The sequence below is a fragment of the Taudactylus pleione genome, unplaced genomic scaffold (genome assembly GCF_031769625.1).
Source record: "Taudactylus pleione unplaced genomic scaffold, aTauple2 ptg000305l, whole genome shotgun sequence".
NCBI classification, from domain to species: Eukaryota; Metazoa; Chordata; class Amphibia; order Anura; family Myobatrachidae; genus Taudactylus; species Taudactylus pleione.
Genome location: NW_028284706.1, coordinates 6,760,068 through 6,780,231, shown reverse-complemented (window position 1 = coordinate 6,780,231; position 20,164 = coordinate 6,760,068).

Here is a 20,164-nt window from a genome sequence, read left to right as displayed (position 1 = left end):
TTTTAATCTGTTGTCTTTTGGGGTGTCTGGAGTCACCCCTAAAGGGATCGCTTGTGTTTGTTGATTTTGAGAATCTTCTGAGTCCATCGCAGGGAATTCACTGTCACTATTAGAGGAAACTGTTGATTTGTTATATCTTTCCCGGCGCTGTCTCCATCCCGTTCTGAATTGAAAATTCCTGGGACCCATCCTGTCCTGTTCACCGCCCATGAGCCATCTATAAACCCTGTTGTCATCATAGTCATTTTTGACCGTAGCGTATTTGTTTCTTTTGAATTTAATTAATTCGTTACGATATTTCTCGCACTGTGCTTTTAATTTGTGTAACCACTCCTGTGAAGAATCTTGTTGCATCATACTGGTGTAATTTTCTTCAAATTTCTTGATTTTGTCTCTGGTGTTATTGAGTTCTTTACCGACTTCCTCTACTACTAATAAAATGAGGTCGAAACTGCATTTGTTAAGGATGCCTATCCATTTCTGGCAAAATTCCGGGTTATATCTTCCCAAGGTAGGTACATTTTTAATTCGAAAACCTCTTGGTATCATTTTTTCTCTGTAATAGTCAGATAAGGAAATGCCGTGTAGGAGAAAGTCGGTTTCTTTCTTCTTTAATTTTAGTAATTGGTGATAGATATCTTGTATATCAGAAGATTTGTCTAATTGTGGAAGCTGTTCTTTAAAAAGTAAGCATGCTGCATCTTCCTCATTGTAACTATACACATCACCTTTGGAAGAGTTAATGCCTCTGCAGCCTGCCTGTTCCTCAGTGATCAATCGTGATGTAGATGGCTCCATAATGAGAGTGATAGATGTGACTGCAGCGCTTCTATATTGGTGCTCAGTGAAACGTTTAATCGCTTACTTGACGATTCAATCACTAAATATGCCAAGGCTTCCAGCATTAAACAGTATAACATGAACAAAACAGAAAGAGAAGCACTTAAACAACTAGGGCAATATCGTGATGTAATATTCCGGCCTGCCGATAAAGGCAGCGGAGTAGTTGTTCAGAATTTACAGGATTATGTGGATGAATTAAACAGTCAACTGGCAAATAGATCAACGTACCAGGAGTTATCATCAGACCCGACTAGAACATACAAAAATGAACTGGACCAAATCCTTTACCAAGCTAAAATGGAGGGGTTAATACATGAAAATATTCACAAAGCGATGACACAAGAATTTCCTGTTGTACCCATTTTATTCTCAGTACCCAAGATACACAAGAGCGTCATTAAACCCCCTGGCAGGCCCATTATATCGGCCAGAGATTCTATATATCAACCTGTAGCTCAATTTTTGGATACGATTCTTCAGCCTTTGGTCACCAAGCAACCCACATTCATCAAAGACACCACTAGTTTTTTGAATTTATTACTTTCTGTCAAAACCATTCCGGAGGACACCATCCTGTGTGTCATGGACATCAATAATTTATACACCAGCATACCTCACAGAGAAGGACTGGCAGCAGTTCAGGAATTCCTTATCCAAGAAAATATGCAAGAAGTTGACCACCAGCTGTTCATGCACCTTTTGGAGCTCACTTTAAAAATAAATTATTTCTTGTTTAATGGTCGTTTTTTCCAACAAAGCTCTGGTTGCGCTATGGGAAGTAACGTGGCACTGTCCTTTGCCAATATTTTTATGTTCAAAGAGGAGAAAAAATTATTTTTCAACGATCCCATAGTATCCACCCACATTTTAACCTATGCACGATTCATAGATGACCTTTTCCTTCTATGGACAGGCGGTAAGGCAGCATTCCTACAACTCATGGAGAAAATCAACAACCAAACCTCCCCGATTAAATTCACTTACCAAAGCAGCAGAGAGTCAATTAACTATTTGGATGTGAAAGTTAGTTTGAAGGACAACAAACTACACACAGCACCATACTCCAAACCCACGGATAAGAACACCCTTTTACGGGCCAATAGTCATCATCCCAAATCCTTAATTAAAGGCCTACCGAAGTCTCAGATGCTACGCATAGCCCGCATCACGAGTAATCCATCTGCTCTGAGCACGGAAATGGATATCATAATGGAGAGATTTTTACAGCGTGGTTATGATGCCAGACAATTAAAGATTCAGAAAGACGAGGTTTTGTCTCTTCCTAGGAGCTCACTGCTGCATTCCAAAAACAGAGATAACATTCATACTATCGCTTGGAAAAATAAATGTAATAGAACTAGCCCAGTTATTCAAAGGGCAACCAGAGCACTATGGCCAATAGTCACTACTGACAAAGAGTTGCCATGTTTCAAAAACAAGAGACCTATGGCTTGTTACTCTAGAGCTTAAAACATACGCGATACCATCGTTCATGTGGATGTAACCAATTTTGATGCAAAACCAAGTATTAATTTCCTCACCAAAGCACCAGGGTGCTACAAATGCTTAGGTTGCGTGATGTGCCAACACATGACCACAGGATCATCTTTTCATCTTTTAACCATCCACATACTGGACGACAGATACGCATCAAACACATTTTGAATTGTATGTCAAACCATATAATTTATATCATTACTTGTCCCTGTGGCCTAAATTATGTGGGCAAAACCACAAGGACCATGAGGGAACGTATGGCTCTCCACCGCTCTACCATTAGAGCAGCATTAAAGGGCAAACCTTCTGATCAACCGGTGGCCAGACACTTCTTTGATAATAAACATTCTATTACTTCTCAGAGATATATGGCAATAGACCATATTCCAGCAACCATCAGAGGAGGTGACAGAGGAAACAAATTGCTACAATTAGAAGCTCGTTGGATATTTCAACTTAACACCATACAGCCCCTTGGACTGAATGATAAAATCTCTTGGAACATATTTCGTTAAACGGATCTTGTCAACACAGGACTCTCTTTTTTCATCAATTGTTCATTTGTTTATTTTTCTATTCATTTTTATTTTTATTTTTCTATTCCACTTTTTCAGTCATATATTTTTTCACCATTCACACCATGCTCCATTATTCAACACACCTACACATAGTACCACATTCACTTTTTCCATTTTTTTCATTTTTTCCATTCTTCAGTAAGTCTTTCATCACTTTGCATCCAACACCTTCATTTCACTGGCACATTTTTTATCACGTATTGCATTGGTTTATTCTCATCACAGTTTGCATCACAGATATCTTTTTACTTTCTTCCCTGTATGTCCATCATTATTTTATTTTCTCTTTAGAATTTTTTTCATTTTTTCATTTTCTTTATTTTCTCATTTTCACATTTCACTGCACGTCATGTCAACATAACAACGCATAGTCACACACACTTAATCTTTTTAGCTCTACCAATTTTTTTCACATATAGGCTCACATCATTCTCACATCACAACACAATTGATTGTCTCATTTGGACTCTGTTTGGACCTCTGATGTTCATGCTCTTTGATACATGGCGTGCTTTTCCTTCTACATTAGTTTCATATTGACTGTTAAATCTGTTCCATATTTCAATGATGCAGATGCGCCACGCTTTTTTCTTCTTTTTTCTATTCTCATACATTAATCAATGTTGTTTTCAATTTGTTACAGAGCCAGCCTTAGTAGCGCCTGATAGCGTCTGTGGTTGTCATGACAACCCAGTGCTGATGACGCGTGACGCCATCAGTCCGCGACCTTGGGAGACCCGGGAACCGGACGGTGACGGAAGCAGCTGGCCCTGCTTGTGCACGTTAACTGGTGTTACTCTATTTGTATCTAAGGTATGTTATTTGGTTTTCTTCTTGTTCACACCTTGACAAAGGGGCTCAATCGCTCCGAAACGTTGGTTTCATGTGACATCACTCAATATATTTAATCTGCTTACTGTCTCTGAGTGCCGCAGCCTTTTTGTGTTTTATATATATATATATATATATATATGAAAAGAGATGGATGGTACCCCAGTATAGAATCAATAAATCAAGCCACTCAGTTTTGGAAGTCAACGTTTCAGAGGCGTAACCTCTTTTATCAAGACCTCAGGTTACGCCTCTGAAACGTTGACTCCCACCACTGAGTGGCTTGATTTATTGATTCTATACCGGAGTGCCATCCATCTCTTTTCTTCTACATTGTACTTGTACCATATGGAATACAGCAGGATGGGGCACCTGGATGGTTGAGTATATTTTTTGAGTGCCAGACAATCCAAGTACCATATATATATATATATATATATATATATATATTTATAAATGCAGATTATAGAATGGCACACCTATTCAAGTCCCAGGAGAATTGCTTATATACTTAGTGCAAAAGGTTAAAAACCAAATAGTGTTAACAGTACAACATGTTGATCCTTCTGGTGAAGGTGGCATCAGTCTTCCCATGTTTTCAAGTGGCAACTGGATAAATGTGATGTAGAGATGTGGATTGGGAAGAATAAGCACCTGATAGTGTAATAATATTTAAAAATTGCATTTGCTCAAACAATAATCAATGTGCGTACCAAATAGAAATACTTTAAAGCTTATCTGTAGATATTTACAAGGATTCTACATGATAGGACAGACACAGGATTCCAAGTGGCTAGAAACCTTTATAGGAAAGACTTAATCAGAGCCAGATGAGACACATTTATAGTGTAGTACACCTTTATAAGATACTTCGGTATCAGCATGTAATAATGTATGTGCTGGTCATTCCATCGATATCCCATATTGGCCCCAGTGGTTTGCACATAGGTAGGTTAATTGGCATCAAATAAGCATAAAATACCCTTTCTAAGCAACACTTTTTAAACATGGGTTTATTGAGCCACAATACAAAGTGATATGGAAAACAGGGAGTAAAAACATTAAAACAAATAAAGTTATAAAGTGCTTATCTGCAAATGGTCAATATCGTGGAGAGAGACTGGTGAAAAGGTCCCGCCGCATTTGTCCTATAGGACTTCTTCAGGGGTGATAGTTAATCTCTTGTTGCACAGACAGTGCAATTACTTTGGGAATAACATCATTATACCGCACCGCTGAGCAAAAGACCAAGAAACTCACGGAGCAAACCTGCCGAGAACGGCAAAATAGATAAATAAGGAGGGAACCAGTCAGCATAGAGCAAATAATGGCAGAAAAGGTAGGCAGGTATAGGGACAGCTACAGTAGTTAATTCCAGATCTGCGGCTTTTCATGCAAGGCCAGTACTGACACCATTGGAACCCTTGTACTACATAAACAATAAAGGCTATAAATATTTTTGTACTAACCTTTTTTCCCTTTAAAGGTATTGCATACTATTCTTATTTTAATAAAATTTTTACGTTTTATTTTTTTATTTATATCTCATTATTTTAATTTTTACTTTTTCATTTAAATTTATATTTATTTTTTATTTTTATTATTTTTATTTATTTTATTTGGTTTCATTTGTAGTCTTTGACATCAGCCCTGACTAGTGGAAGTTGAGGCTGGGGGGGCCCGGTGATAGGACTCCCCTGGCTGTGGCATCAGTCCCCATTAGAAAGGGTCCAGGGCTGGTTCTGTGATTTACAGGGAGACCCTATGCAAATTTTTCCCTGTAAATCCAGAACAGCCCTGCTTCCCATAGCCCAGTGCTGGTTGTACTGAGTACAGCGAGACCCTACGTCATTTTTTTCCCTGTGCTTAGTCAACTAGACCTGGGTTTCAGCAGTCCGCGGCTGGTTCTGTTTTGGGGGGTGACCTCACATTTTTTTTTAATTTTAACTCTTTAAACACTTTTTCAAGGCAGATACATGCAGGCATCTCACTGATGCCTGCATGTATCTGTGTGAGAACGAACTGCTCATGCTGAAAGTGAATGCATGAAGCAGTTCTAAACTGTCAGGCATTTGCAGTTAATTTTGAAGTGTGATTTGCTTTTCGATTTGTACATGAACATGCAAATCACTGTTCAATACCCACTCAAATCGAATTTCTTTTGCAAATTGCAATACAAATAGAATAATAGTAAATGTAGTGAAAAAACGTTATTCACTGCATTTAATTTGAGTCGATTTGATAACAGGTAAATCACTCCTCAAATTGACCTGCAAATCGACCTATAGTAAATTTACCCCCTAGTCTCTCTATATATATATTTAGATTTTGCTTTTTTGTGCATCTAATATCTGCCAGAAATGGAGTGGTTTTTACACAGCTAATTGAGGTCATGTGTCCCTGCTACCAAATCCCATCTAGATTCCACTTCACTAGAAAAGCAATTCCCAGCCTATACAGGGTTGTAAAAAAAACTTAACGTCCTCAAACTCTTGTTGTACCCACTGTCCACTTAACCACAGATATGTGGACAAACATAACAGAGCAATTGCAAGATTACATGGCTGTAACAGCCCAGTGGTTCTTGTAGTGCCATTAGGAAGAGTTAGGGGTGACTCCAAGGTAAGATGACTCTCAATTCAGGTATGATTTTATGTGCCATTATCATGTGGATTTATATTGGGCAATTATGTGACCCAAATTGGAAAAAGTTATAAGTGTTTAGGATGAGTTTGGGGTGTAGTGTCCCCCTGGGATTGGTGTGGTTGAGCTGCCCTGGGAAGGCACGCTCTAACACTTTATTTAGAACTTTAACACCTTCAAATTATATATATATATATATATATATATATAGATATAATTTTAATATTTTTTCTCGCTAAGCATATTTTTTTTTTAGCATTTTAATTACACCTTTCACATACAATATGTATCACCTATGAAAACATAAATTTTGTTTTATACTTATTACGACTTAAAAACACTAGTCTTTAACTAGTGTGCTTCCCTGGGGTGGCTGTCCTTTGCTGACTTTTTGTGGTTCTGCACCCAAGACTTTGACCAAGTATTAGCGAACTCCAGTATCAGAGTAGCTTTGACATGGCCTGGAGGCTTAGCAAAATATATGCAACTAAGATCTATGAATTATCTACCACCATGCAGTTTTTCAAATATTATTGCTGATTTCATTCTCAGTGCTGGGGAATTTTTTTTCTGTTTCTTGAATTTGACCTGTCACCAGCTAAAGCAAGAGGTAGTTACAAGGTGGAAATCCAACCCTTAATAAGCTTCAGCAGATGGAGGAACAGCAAAAAGCCATCCAAAGATACACAGCAAACTATGATATACAGTATGAAGAGGAGGGGTAATGGACCTTACTCAAGCTCAGTGAAAATACTTTCAGTGCTGTGAAAAGTACTGAAGCCTTTTGAAGTAGTAACCTGTTTAGTAAGTTCAAACACAGGCAGCTCGAGTCAGGTATTCCCCTAATTAGACTGTTGGAAAAGTAGCTTGAGAAACTGAAGGAGGAGCCGAAAATAAGCATTTCAGCTAAGTATGTTGGACTTGCAGCTCAAGTCCTTTATTCACTTCACCAGAATCCAAGGGTTGTCAGGATCTTACAAATGAATCAATACATTTTGACAATCATGTTGGATTATAGGTGTAAGTCCTATGTCATGTCTTTCTTCCCCAATGTACACAGATCTGAAGAGAACAAATCGTCAGCTTAAGTGGCACATGATGCAGCGATGGCTTCTCTTTCAGTTTCTCCAGCAAGTGTGTCTGCTAAGAAAAACAAAAATTTTCCAAAAGACCCACTGGTAATGCAGATGAGTATACACAACCAAGTTTTGACATCTGGTCTGGTCTAAAAGAATTGCCTACAATTAATCAGACTTCCACCATGACTCCATCAGTTCTGGTCACCATTCAAAAAATGGTTGAGGACTATTTTAAAATATTTAACTATTGCATCAAATTAGGCATGTCAGACAGTCTGTTTGACTACTGGCAAGAAATAAAGGCAATTTGGAGGCCCCTTGCACAAACTGGCTCTACTTTACTTGAACTGCACACCCTCCAGTAGAATTTTTAGCACAGCCGGGTACCTTATCAGCGATCAGCGCAGGAGGCTACTTCCTCAAAATGTGGAAAAGATGAAGTCCATTAACATAAAATGTAAATTCTACAAAGTCTACCTTTACCAAAAATGATGTACATAAATTACAGAGGCATATGCAATGGTGGATTTCAGGGACAAATTAATATTGTGTGAATATGATGTACTAACTGATGAGGGTGAGGAATCAGATGATGATGGCGACAACATCTGGACTCTTTAAAGCCAGTTTCTGCATGTAGAGATCACTGCCAGCAATGTCAGCTGCCGATTTGTAGCTTGTTTTGTGAGGGCCCCAAAAAACAATCACTTCATGATTGAGGATATTGTTGATGAAGGTGTTGGTGCTGAAGATGGCAGATGCTTGGATCTAGCAGAGAGAAGGGAGCTAGCTGACCTTGAACTGCTTGTTGTTACTTTTTTAGCCAATGTTTCAGAGTTTAGCAAAAACTTTTTTGAAGGATGCACTGCAGATAATGTAACAGGGAGGATAATAAATGGTTAAGATGCCTAAATCTACTTATTCTGGCTTTACAAAGGGGACATTTGGCTTGACAACTGTTGGAATTTGGGTAGAAATAATTCCACCTATAAGTGGATTTTTTTGTTTTATGCCCAGACATGGCAATGGGCTTTTCCTTAACTTGGGCAACAATTGTTTCATCCACTGGTACCTGCTTTACACAAACAACATCCTCATCAACTACATCCTCATCATCATACTTACCATCAACATCCTTATTAGCATCATCTACAAAATTATCCTTATTCTGGTGCATTTCCATAGAAGCATCCTCAGTTTCAATGTCAGCATGTTCACTTGTGCTTACATCATCATAAGAGGCAGAACCACCAGTCATAAATAAAGGCCAAAATACTTAGCCTTTTCTTGCCACTTCATGTGGTGAAAGGCATATTGCCAATTTTATGTCATTATGCAGATAACTTTCTCTTTGATGTTTTTTTATTTATCAATGTAAAATATTTCTTTGTTATTTTTAGACTCCCTGACATAAGCCCTGTATTTACTTGGGAATCAGCTTTAGTAGATGATGTAAACGGACTTGTATCATCATGACGGGTGGCACTGGCAGCAGCTACAGCACCAGTATGTGGTTCCTTCTCTCCTCTCAACTGATTGCTCTCCATATCCCTGAATCGGATCTCACATGTTTTGGATCTGATATAAGTCACTCCCATGGCAATTCAGGCACCATTTCACATAGGAGCTTTGGAGAGAGAGAGCAGTGTGACAGTACAGAACTCATCTGACCTAGACTATTTCACACAGGACCACCAGAAAGAGCTATGTGCTCACTTAGCTGACATAATTTTTAGTTTAGTAACTTCAGTTGAGAGACACTGGAGGTCTGAGAAGCTGAGATTGAGATATATACATTAATATTACATACATTATTCTAAACTTTATAAATAAATATAAATACATAAATTTACTCTCTCTTTTATGGTGTCAGACACAAACACACACCTATACAACCTTCCTCCTAGGATTGTTTATATATGCATCAGGAATATACAGTATTACATTAGTGTGGTCTAGACACCAGTGTTCCACCATTACCATAGTGAGTCACAGCACTGTGTAAAAAATTTAAAAACACAAATAGAAATATATAAATAAAAAAAAAAATAATAATAATAATAATAATAATTTTGTGAGTTCAAAAACATCAGGCAAACCATGGTACTGTGTTTAAGTTAGCAACACTAATGGTTAACAGGTCAAGGGCCACTGCCTTTTTAATATATTTGCAGTGCATTGTACTGGGTGGGCAATTGTTTTATAAAATACAAATTTTTTTCATCCATTAAATAAACGTTAAACAGGCTATGATACTGTATTTTAAAAGAACACTGACAGTCAGTAGGTGAAGGGTCACTACCTTAATAATATCTGTTCAAGGCATCACAGTTGGTTGGCAATTGTTTTAAGAAATATAAAAAAAAATGTGTGTTCAAAAAGCTTCTGGTAGGTAATGAAACTATTTTTAGGATCAATTAAGAACACTAACCATCAGTAAGTTAAGGACCACCATGTTAATATCAATGAATTGATATGTATTACAACAATCAATTGATAGAACAACAAGAGCAGCAACCAAGTATTAGTGCTACAGCTTTTGCCACAAGTCATAATGATGCTAGTCCTTCAACATCTACTAAAGCTGGTGTTCAAGGGCATACATAGAGTGTTTAAGTCAGGGCATCTGAAATCAAAACAATATTATATATTGCTAAAACAAAATCACCTCTAGTAAAAGGTAAAGTTTCCTGCAGGATATATATTAAAAAGATCCAACATTCCATACACCTTGACTTTTATTTGTGAGTGGTGGTTCTGCAATTGCTGTCAGTCAGGCATCCTTTTCTGCATTACATGACAATGCAAGACCTTTCCTACTTAGGGGTATATTTACTAAAGTGAGAGTGTTTAGAAGTGGAGATGTTGCCAATAGCAACTGATCAGATTCTATTTAACAGTTAACTAGCACCTTCTAGAAGATAATAGCTAGAATCTGATTGGTTGCTACAGGCATCATCTCCACTTCTAAAAACTCTCACTTTAGTAAATTTACCCCTCCGAGTATAGATAAAGGTGACAAAAAAATTAAAAAAAGAAAATCATTGCAAAAAAGCGCTAAGGCAGAAGAACAAATTGAGTGTTCTGAAATATCACAAATCCCTGAAGAGAGTCTAAAGCAGCATACACACTACATGATGTGTGTATGTGGCAATATTGTACTAGGTGGGCATGGCAGGGGTGCCAGCATCGGCAATTGTATACGCACTTGCTGATGCCGACCAGCAACAGACGATGCTGGGGGTGGGAGTGGGACCATGCTGCATTCAGAAGCACGGCATCGCTCATGATTTTCCCAGATTGGGCTGCATGTACAGCCGACTGGGGTTATCGTAAATGTCCAGTGGGAGCGTGCATCACTGGTCATTTTAGCATAAACACTAGCCTATATTTGGAACAATTGAACGATAATGATATCATTATCATTTAGTCATCCACAATATCGGCAAGTGTGTCTGCCCCTTAAGCGTGTCCATGAGTGAGCTGGCCTTGCTGATACTGTACTCATAGAGAAGCCTCCTTCCACCATTTCTGCACCCTCTAAAAATGGAATGGAGCAGCACAAGTAAAGATGCTGACATAAATTGAGGATGCTACTGGGGAAGTTCAACATGATGAGAGGGATATTTTTGTAGCTGTCGCTGTTACTGAGGATGTTAATGAAACATTGTCAAGTCTGGGCATAAGACAAAGAAATCCACTTGTGTGGAATTATTTTTACCCAAACCCTGACAATAGTTGTCAAGCCATCTGTAGCATTTGTAAAACCAAAGTAGATATATGTGGGAAAGTTAATCATCAAGGAACCTCCTCTCTATTAAATAATATGCATTGAGTTCATGAAAAGTGTTGGTAAAAATCTGAAAAATATGCTAAAGTAATATCAACAAGCAGTCAAACATCAGATAGCTCCCTTCTCTTAGCTATATCCCATCACCTATAATCTCCACTGCCACCAACACCTTCATCATCAATCTACTCAATGATCATAGGTAGTCCTGCATAAAATGTGCTATGGCTAACGGAATCCTCTGATATCTGAGATTTCTCAAAAGAATAAAAAGTTTTGCATGACTTCCATTTCCGGGTTTGATGGAGTATGAGAGAGAAAGACGGAGCTCTGTCCTTCCCACCCTGAGACACAGCTTTTCAAGGTTTTAAAAGCCCCCATACTGCCTCCAGCTTACCTCCCCTGCTACCTGTTATCATGATGGACTGATTTGTCACCCCAGCAGCTGTCAATGCAGCAAATGGCAAGTGCAGCTGTGCGACAGGAGAAATGCAACACTACTGGAAATAATGCACCTGACTCGGGGCTGGTCCTTGTTTCCCCTGCCTCTAAGAAAGTGGCAGCGGAGCCCTTGGCTAAGTTAGCCACTGAGGTATTTTCCCCTGACACTCAGGTCACCTATGGTGAAGTGGTGAAGGCAATTAAATCCATCATGACTCCCCTCCTTACTCTAGTTGTCAGTGACATAACCAGTTAGCTGCAGCATCTCTCACAGCGAATCTCACAGGCTGAAAATCAGCTTGGAGCAGCCTTACAAGATGTAGAAGGGATTAAACAATCAGTAAAAGACCCCACTTCTGATAATTACCAGATCTGGAATAAATTAGATGACATTGAAAATCATTCCTGCAGAAATAATATTAGGCATCACTCACCCACTTTGTGCATGATAGAGGGTTTAAGTCAGGGCATCTGAAATCAAAACAATATTATATATTGCTAAAACAAAATCAACTCTATTAAAAGGTAAAGTTTCCTGCAGGATATATATTAAAAAAATCCAACATTCCATACACCTTGACTTTTATTTGTGAGTGGTGGTTCTGCAACTGCTGTTAGTCAGGCATCCTTTTCTGCATTATATGACTGTTGTGACTTGGTTATAGAAAGGGTCAATTGTGTCGGACCGACTCCTAACCCAAATAAATCTCGCCCATGAGTAACCCTCTTTCGTTGCTTAAACTATCTCCACAAAATGGTGTTTTGGACAGCTTCACGCAAAGTGAGGGATCTTCAATGGGAGAGCCACAAACTCATTTTCCTCCTATATGCTCACAATTAATTAAAGAGGGCTGCAAATTTGGATTGCTATACCCAACATTCTTACGCCTGTATGATGGGTCTTTTCACAAGGATTTCCTCTCACCCGCAGATGCAGCAGCTTATTTGAGGGAACTCGCACATTCTGGCTCATCTGACATTATTGATCCACCTTCAGCAACAGTTTGATTGCTTGTTCTGATTATATGTTTAATTCCTTAAGAAGAGAACATTCATATCTCTATCGTTCTCCGTGATTACTGCCATAAAATGTATCAGCAATATCTAATTACTGGAATGTTTTCTCTCTCTTTCACTGGTTATTTTTTGTATTTCTAAGTCCTGTTTAGAACTTCTCAGTATTATAGGTTATCAGGATGAAGATGGCTGTATCAGTTGAAGTTCTAAAATATGGTCACAGTTCTGTTGGATTTTATTTTTGGCATCTGGGAATTTATTTTCTCACTTTTTCTGCATAAATTAGTAGGTTTGGGAGGCACTACCTAATTCAAATTGTATACAACTTATGATTGGGGTGCGAGGTTGGAACTCACCTCCTTCCACCAGGATATGTCTTACCTGTGTGACCCATTTAAGGTTTATATGGGTATCTTGACCGAAAGTATGTGGTCACTTGTTTACATCCATATACTCTCTCATTTCATACTCCGTTGTGTGATCACCGATGTTCCTTGTTTGATGTCTTGTCAATGTCTTTACGACCCTATTTTGTCCTCCCTGTCTTTCCTTCCCCCCTCACCCTATGAGACAATGCTATTGTATTTATTTTTGTTATATGCTATGTCAGCTTTATTCATTATTGCAGTTCTCGATGAGATATGCCTAATATAAATTTTGGGTCTTGGAACGTAGGAAGAATTAATTCCCCAGCAAAACAGAAGACAATCCTTTTAAACTTAAACAAAAAAATATTGATTTAGCGTAACTTCAAGAGACCCATCTTGTCACGGCCAGGGTATTTCAGCATGGCGCTAGGCGAGTGTTACCTGTGAGGTCATTGTGGCGTGGGCTGTCTGGTGGCGGAGCTGGTGTCTGGCGGGGGGCTTTGGCTGTGCACGTTGTTGTGTGGGCCTGTTGTCACTCTGCGCTGGTAAGGCCTGGCGGCATCTCCGTTCCATTTGGCATGGGCGCCGACATCTTGCCTTCTGGCCATGTGATGCGGCTTGCCAATCCTGGTGAGTCACATGTTCCCTCCGGCCAGTAACAGCATGGCATGGGGTATTTAGGAAGGGTCAGTGCCTTCCTTCTTTGCCAGTGCAACGTGTATCTCAGCCTAGCTGAGAGGGAGTTCTCTGTGCTTTCCTGTTCCTGTGAATTCACTGTCTGCCAGCCTGTCAGCTCCTAGCTCCCACTGGACTACCCCGCTTCCTCCATCACCCTTGCTCATACCTGAGTGCCTGAGCCTGCTGACATCCTGCGCTTCAGTTCACTACCTGCAAACCTGGCTTGTTTATTTTCAGTTCACTATCTGCAAACCTGGCTTGATTATTTTCAGTTTCACTACCTGCACACCTGGACAGCTCTAATTGTTTCTACTTGGACATTAACTCTTTTGCTCCCACCACAGAACTCTTGTGCACATTTATATATTCCTGGACTTTTATTTACTGCCACATTATATGTCTACTCAAGCACTTATTAAAGATCCTAGTTTTATTTTCAAATCTGCTTCTGTGATCGCTCCTGCTACCACCCTGGGTCCACAAACAACCCAGAACATCACACATCTATTGTGGACAGAGAATACAAAATTGAATATGCTACAATGGTGAGTACTTGGATTTAGCTCTTATACATCCAAAGCAAGAGGTGTCATTATTTTGATAAAAAGACACATTCCCATTGAGATTATCAAGATAATTGATGATCCAGAGGGCTGATATGTCGTTGTAGATCTCAAAATTAGTGGTCAACCATACCTGCTCTGTAATGTGTATGCTCCAAATGTTTATTCAAAACTATTTTTTCAATAATTATTAGCAACTTTAACCCCCTTATTATCTGGTTCCTTGATCCTTTGTGGTAACTTTAATTTAGTATCCTCCATTTATTTAGACAAATCCCAACGACCAACTTGTAACATCTCTTTACCCAAATTTAGAGTATCAATAGTGGCTGATAGACTGCAGTTGATTGATGTATGGAGAACTCTTCACCCCACAGATAGGGAGTATACCTGTTTATCAGTGGCTAATCATACATTGATGAGAATAGATTATATTTTCATGTCTACTACACTATTTCCAAATGTAGCGGATGCTCAGAATAAACCGCTTGTTCTATCAGACCATGTTTTGGTGTATGCTTCCTTGCACATACCAGCATCTCATCAAATCTCTTAAATTTAGATAAAGACTGGAGACTAGTTGGGAAAATTATAAAAATTATAATCTAACACATTTAGAAACAGACCCTGTTTTGTTCTGGATGATGGCTAAGATGGTCCTCAGGGGAGAAATTATATCATATGTCTCGGCCACTAATAAAAATTATGCTTCACAATATAAGGAATTTCAATGCATGCTGTCGACAGCCTTTCAGAAATACAAAACTTAACAAAAGACCCCATACTAAGCATGTATACATTTTGGCAAAAACCCATTTTGATGAATTCATGCAAACTATGGGAGACTGTTACCATTTCTCAGTAAATTATTGGTACCACAAATTCGGTAACAGAACTGGCAAACTTCTAACTAACATTTTAAATGGCTCACGCCCCCCTATAACATGTCCCCTGAAAACCTTGCAAGGCAATATAACCACTAGTAATGCAGACATTTCTCAGGAGATGCGTTCATTTTATGCAAATGTATATTCCGGGCCCCCTATCCCCTCATCGTCTGACCACTTACAAGAGGAGTTATCCAATGATTTTTTGGATACTCTCTCTATGCCTAAGCTCTCGCCAGAGTTAAACCAGTCCCTTCTAGCACCAGTAACATTAGAGGAAGTCCAACAGGTGATATGACAGCTTTGAGGGCACAAGGCCCCAGACCCCGATGGATTTAGCTCTGACTTTTACAACATCTTACTTCCCAAGATGGGTGACACATTAGTCCAAGTTCTAAATTCATTGATTCTATCCAAGCCCCTACTCCTACATTTTAATACAGCAATAATTAAAGTCCTACCAAAATCTGATAAGGATTTATCACTTCCAAGTTCCTATTGCCCCATCTCCCTACTAAACCTGTATTACAAATTAATTAACTAAAATATTAGCTGAGTTTATAAAACCTCTTCTTCCCATGTAAGTCATCCTGATCAGACAGGATTTATATGAGGCAGACATTCTGAAATTAATGTTCGGAGAGTTTTATCAGCAGTTTATACTTCTACAGTCACTTCCCCATTGGATAATATGATCTTTTCAATTGATGCCGAAAATGCCTTTGACTTAGTTGAGTGGGAATACTTACTTTTGTCTCTATCGCATCTTGGATTCCCTGACTCTTTTATTAACCTCATAAAACTACTCTATTCTAATCCACAGTCATGGATTTTGTATAATGGTGTTCTTTCTACCCCCTTTATGATATGTTAAGGGACAAGACAGTGCTGCCCCTTTTCCCCCATCCTATTTGCCATGGCTCTAGAACCCCTGGCTATTGCCTTATGATCATCTGCAATATTTAAGGGAATCAGTTGGCGATATTGAACTCAAACTTGCCTTATTCACAGATGATATGCTACTTTTTGTATCAGATCCTGCCTCTTCTTCACCTGAAATCCTCCAAAAAATCAACCTGTTTGGAAAAAGAGCGGGATATTGAATCAATATTGAATCAATATTGCCAAATTTGAAATACTCGCCTTCAGGAATTCCCATAGACCATTCTTAGGACCTTCATTACTTTCGACTTTTAATGTAGTAACTACACAATTCAAATATTTGGGGACCCAGATCATGGCAGATCTTCTAATCTATATGAGGAAAATTATACTCCTGCACTAGCAAAAATAATTTCATTATTGGATAATTGGAAGTTGTTACCACTGTCTATTTTGGGCAGCATTGCAGTACTTCAGAGCATTGTCTTTCTGAAGCTGTTTTATCTAATGCAAATTTTGTGTATCAGTCTAACTAATCGTGATGTTTTATATCTTCGTAAACTAACAACAAAATTCCTCTGGAAGGGGAAAAAACACTTATAGCTTTAGATAAACTTATGGCTCCAAGGGTGATGGGGGGAGCGGTGGTCACTGATTATATATCCTACTCCCTGTCTACACTATTCAGATGTGCTGCTGATTGGCAGTATGATAGATGTGCTTTTATAGATCCCAAATTAGATGCTGCCCTTTTTTTCCCATTTTCCCCAAGTGGACTCCTACATTCTAAAGCTTCTGAAATTCCTTCCCATATTCTCCATAATCCTTTGTTTCATGATATTTACTTTGCATGGATTGCTCTCAATAAAAAAATTAAAACAGATCCACAAACCTCCCTACATTTACCTTTATGGGGGAACCCAGCTTTTCCTCCCTCACTATCTAATGTAATATTTCTCTCTTCGAGAGATAAGGGGTTGTCAACTTCCTCCAAGGTGTTTGACCCAGGAGGCATGATTAGTCAATTCTCTGATTTTAGAGACACATATTGTTTGCACATTCCCATTTTTTCATGTACCTGCAAGCGAGACACTACCTTTTTCTATTTCCCTCCCCAAGATTTAACTAGCAAGATATTGAGCCTAATCCTTTACAATCTGTTTTAAAGATTTGTAAACACAGTCAATACCGGATTAGATATGTTTATTCCATTTTAGCTAATATATGTACAAAAAATGTGATATACTTTTATTACAATGGCAAAAAGACATTCCAATAGTAATAGACTTGACTTTGCTAAGTCAACATTATGACTCTACAATGAAAGCCCTTTATTCCACATATCTGCAGGAAGTTCACCTGTGTACAATACAGAGAGCTTATGTGTCTCCAGCCCAACATGCATGCTATAAACCATCAAAGTCCAGAGAATGTCCCAAATGTCGATTCACATCAGGTCAATTTTACCACTCATTCTGGGATCGTGGACATATTAGGCAATTCTGGAATAAAGTAATAGCATTTATTAATATTTTTTTGTCTATCCGAGTTACTTCTAATCCTTTGGCATGTTTATGGGCAAACTTTTCAGACTGGAATCTTTGCCCCCTGCACAGACCAAATATCCAATTTCTAACTGTGTTGGTCACTGCAGTGAAAAAAATAATACTTACACATTGGGTTACTAAATCAAACCCCACACTCACAGAAGTTCATAGGAAATTACAACAAATACTTTACTTTGACAGGAAATCAACACAGACAAATATTGAGCTAGGAGTAATTCGATTCTATAGAAAATGGGGCATTTATATAGACTCTCAGGACTCGCACAACCAAACCCAAATTTATAAAATATTCAAACAAACTGAATGATTTCTTCATAGGCAATTATTGACAGACTCTTAAAACCTATGTTAATTCTCAATGTACAACATTTTGGATTTAATGTCTATCTCTCCTTTTCTTCTCTACTTTAAGTTTTGAATTTTAAGTGAACATGGTTTTTTCTTCTGCACCCCTCCTTATCCTCATGTGTTTTTCCCTTTCCCTCCCTTTGTCTGACATTTCTCATCTCCCCATTTATTATTGATATTTTTATAATTCTATGTATGATTGCTCTATAGTTGTCAATTACTGACAAGACAAAAGTACATTATTTATGATATCAAAGAAATCTTTATGTTGTGTTTTCAACATACATGTTTAAGCGATAATATTAACAAATTTACATTGTATTATATCTGGCTATTGGTGTTATTCTAACCTTTGGTCTATATTCATCTATAAATTATTTTTGTATTTACAATCTTTGATTTGTATACTACTTTGATTTCTGTATATTTGAAAAAATCAAAAAACAGATAAAAAAAAAAGAATACTTAAGTATTAGGCCTACAGCTCCTGGGGGTGGATCCTCAATCCAGAAGAGGACTAGTAGTAGTTTCAAAAAAACATTTGACTGTTAAACAATCCTTAGTATCCAGGTGTAAAAACTCAATGTTTAGGATTTGGTTAAAGGCCATGAGGTGGGGAAGGTTTTGTAGTAGGAAAAGGGAAAACCATCCAGACATGAAGCTTTGGAAGGTTTCAGAGTCTTGAGAGCATTAGAGACTTCCTCTTCAGTAATAGAGAGACTAAATGCAGTTGAGGTCAAGAGATCAATTTTGGCAGAGGCATAGGAAGCTATATAATCTGACATGGATAGGTGGCTGGAATATTCAGGAGCATTATATAGCATTATAGAGCCGACTATAGTATTCTTTGAAAAGAGAATTCATTTTGGAGGTGATATAATGTATGGAGCATAAAGAATCTTTAATTGCTGATATGGCCAAAGCGGCTTTATGAGCTTTTAGATGTTTTGTGAGAAGGGTGTTCTCCTTATTGCTTCTCTCAAAAAAATGCTGCTTTGACAACCATAAGGATTTTTTGATCTTCTCAGATAGGATTGCATTGAGGGATGATTATGCGGTCATGAGCTGTCTATAAATAGCGTCCATGGGGGTATGTTTATGTTGAGATTCCAATGTATAGACCTGATCTGTGAGATTTTATAGAAGTTGTTTGTGTTATTTTTTTCTATGAAATGCATCACTTATAATATGGCCCAAAGAACAGATTTGTGGGCATCCCACAGTTGGGGGTGGAACAGCCGAATGAAGGAGTGTGTAAAGAGAAATAATCTTTCAAAATCATATTCATGTTAGTTTGGAATTGGAGGACTCTCATTGAGCGCCAAGGTGGTAGGGTGACCGGGGTGTCCAGAAAATTGAAGGAAGAGGTAATGATAAAGGGATTGGACCAGGAATTAGGAAGGATAGAGGCCTCAGTGAGATATTGAGAGGATGGGTGGGCCACAAAAAAATAGATCAATCCTTGAATATGAGTGGTACAGAGCTAAGTGGAAGGTGTAGTCTCTAGAGATAGGGGCCCACCAGGTGTCAATTAGATCATCCTCTTTTACTTGATTAACAGGAGCACTGGAAAGTATGCAAACACTGTTTTGAGGCTCGGAGCAAGTTTGATCAGGAACTGGATCCATGACACAATTAAAATATCCCCCTAGGAGTAAATATCCCTCTCACAGTTTGCAAAGTACATTAAATAAAGGTTTTGAAAAAGCATTGCTGGTCAGTATTATGAGCATATACGGTAGCGATAGTTACAGCTAGATGATCCAGGCTGCAATTTAGAATAATGTAGCTGCCATCTGAGTGAGAATATAAATGCTGAACAAAGGGCAACCTGTTATGTATCATAAAAGCAACCACATTGCATTTAGTGTTACTACACAGTGGAAAAGATCCTAAAGAGCAGCAAAGGGTGTTCGAAATTAGTTTCTTGTAATAGGGCAATATTAGCCAAAAGGGTTTGAAGGGAGTGGAACAAGTGAGAGCATTTTTTGGGGGGTATTGAGGCCTCGAATGTTATAGAAGCTATGTTTACAGGCATGGTAGTAACAAATCAACCCTACAGTTGGTTAATTGGAGTGGGGAAATATAAGCCCCTGCCCACCTGGGCAGACAAAGTAAGGAGTGATAATGGTGAGAGAAATGAAGAGGAGG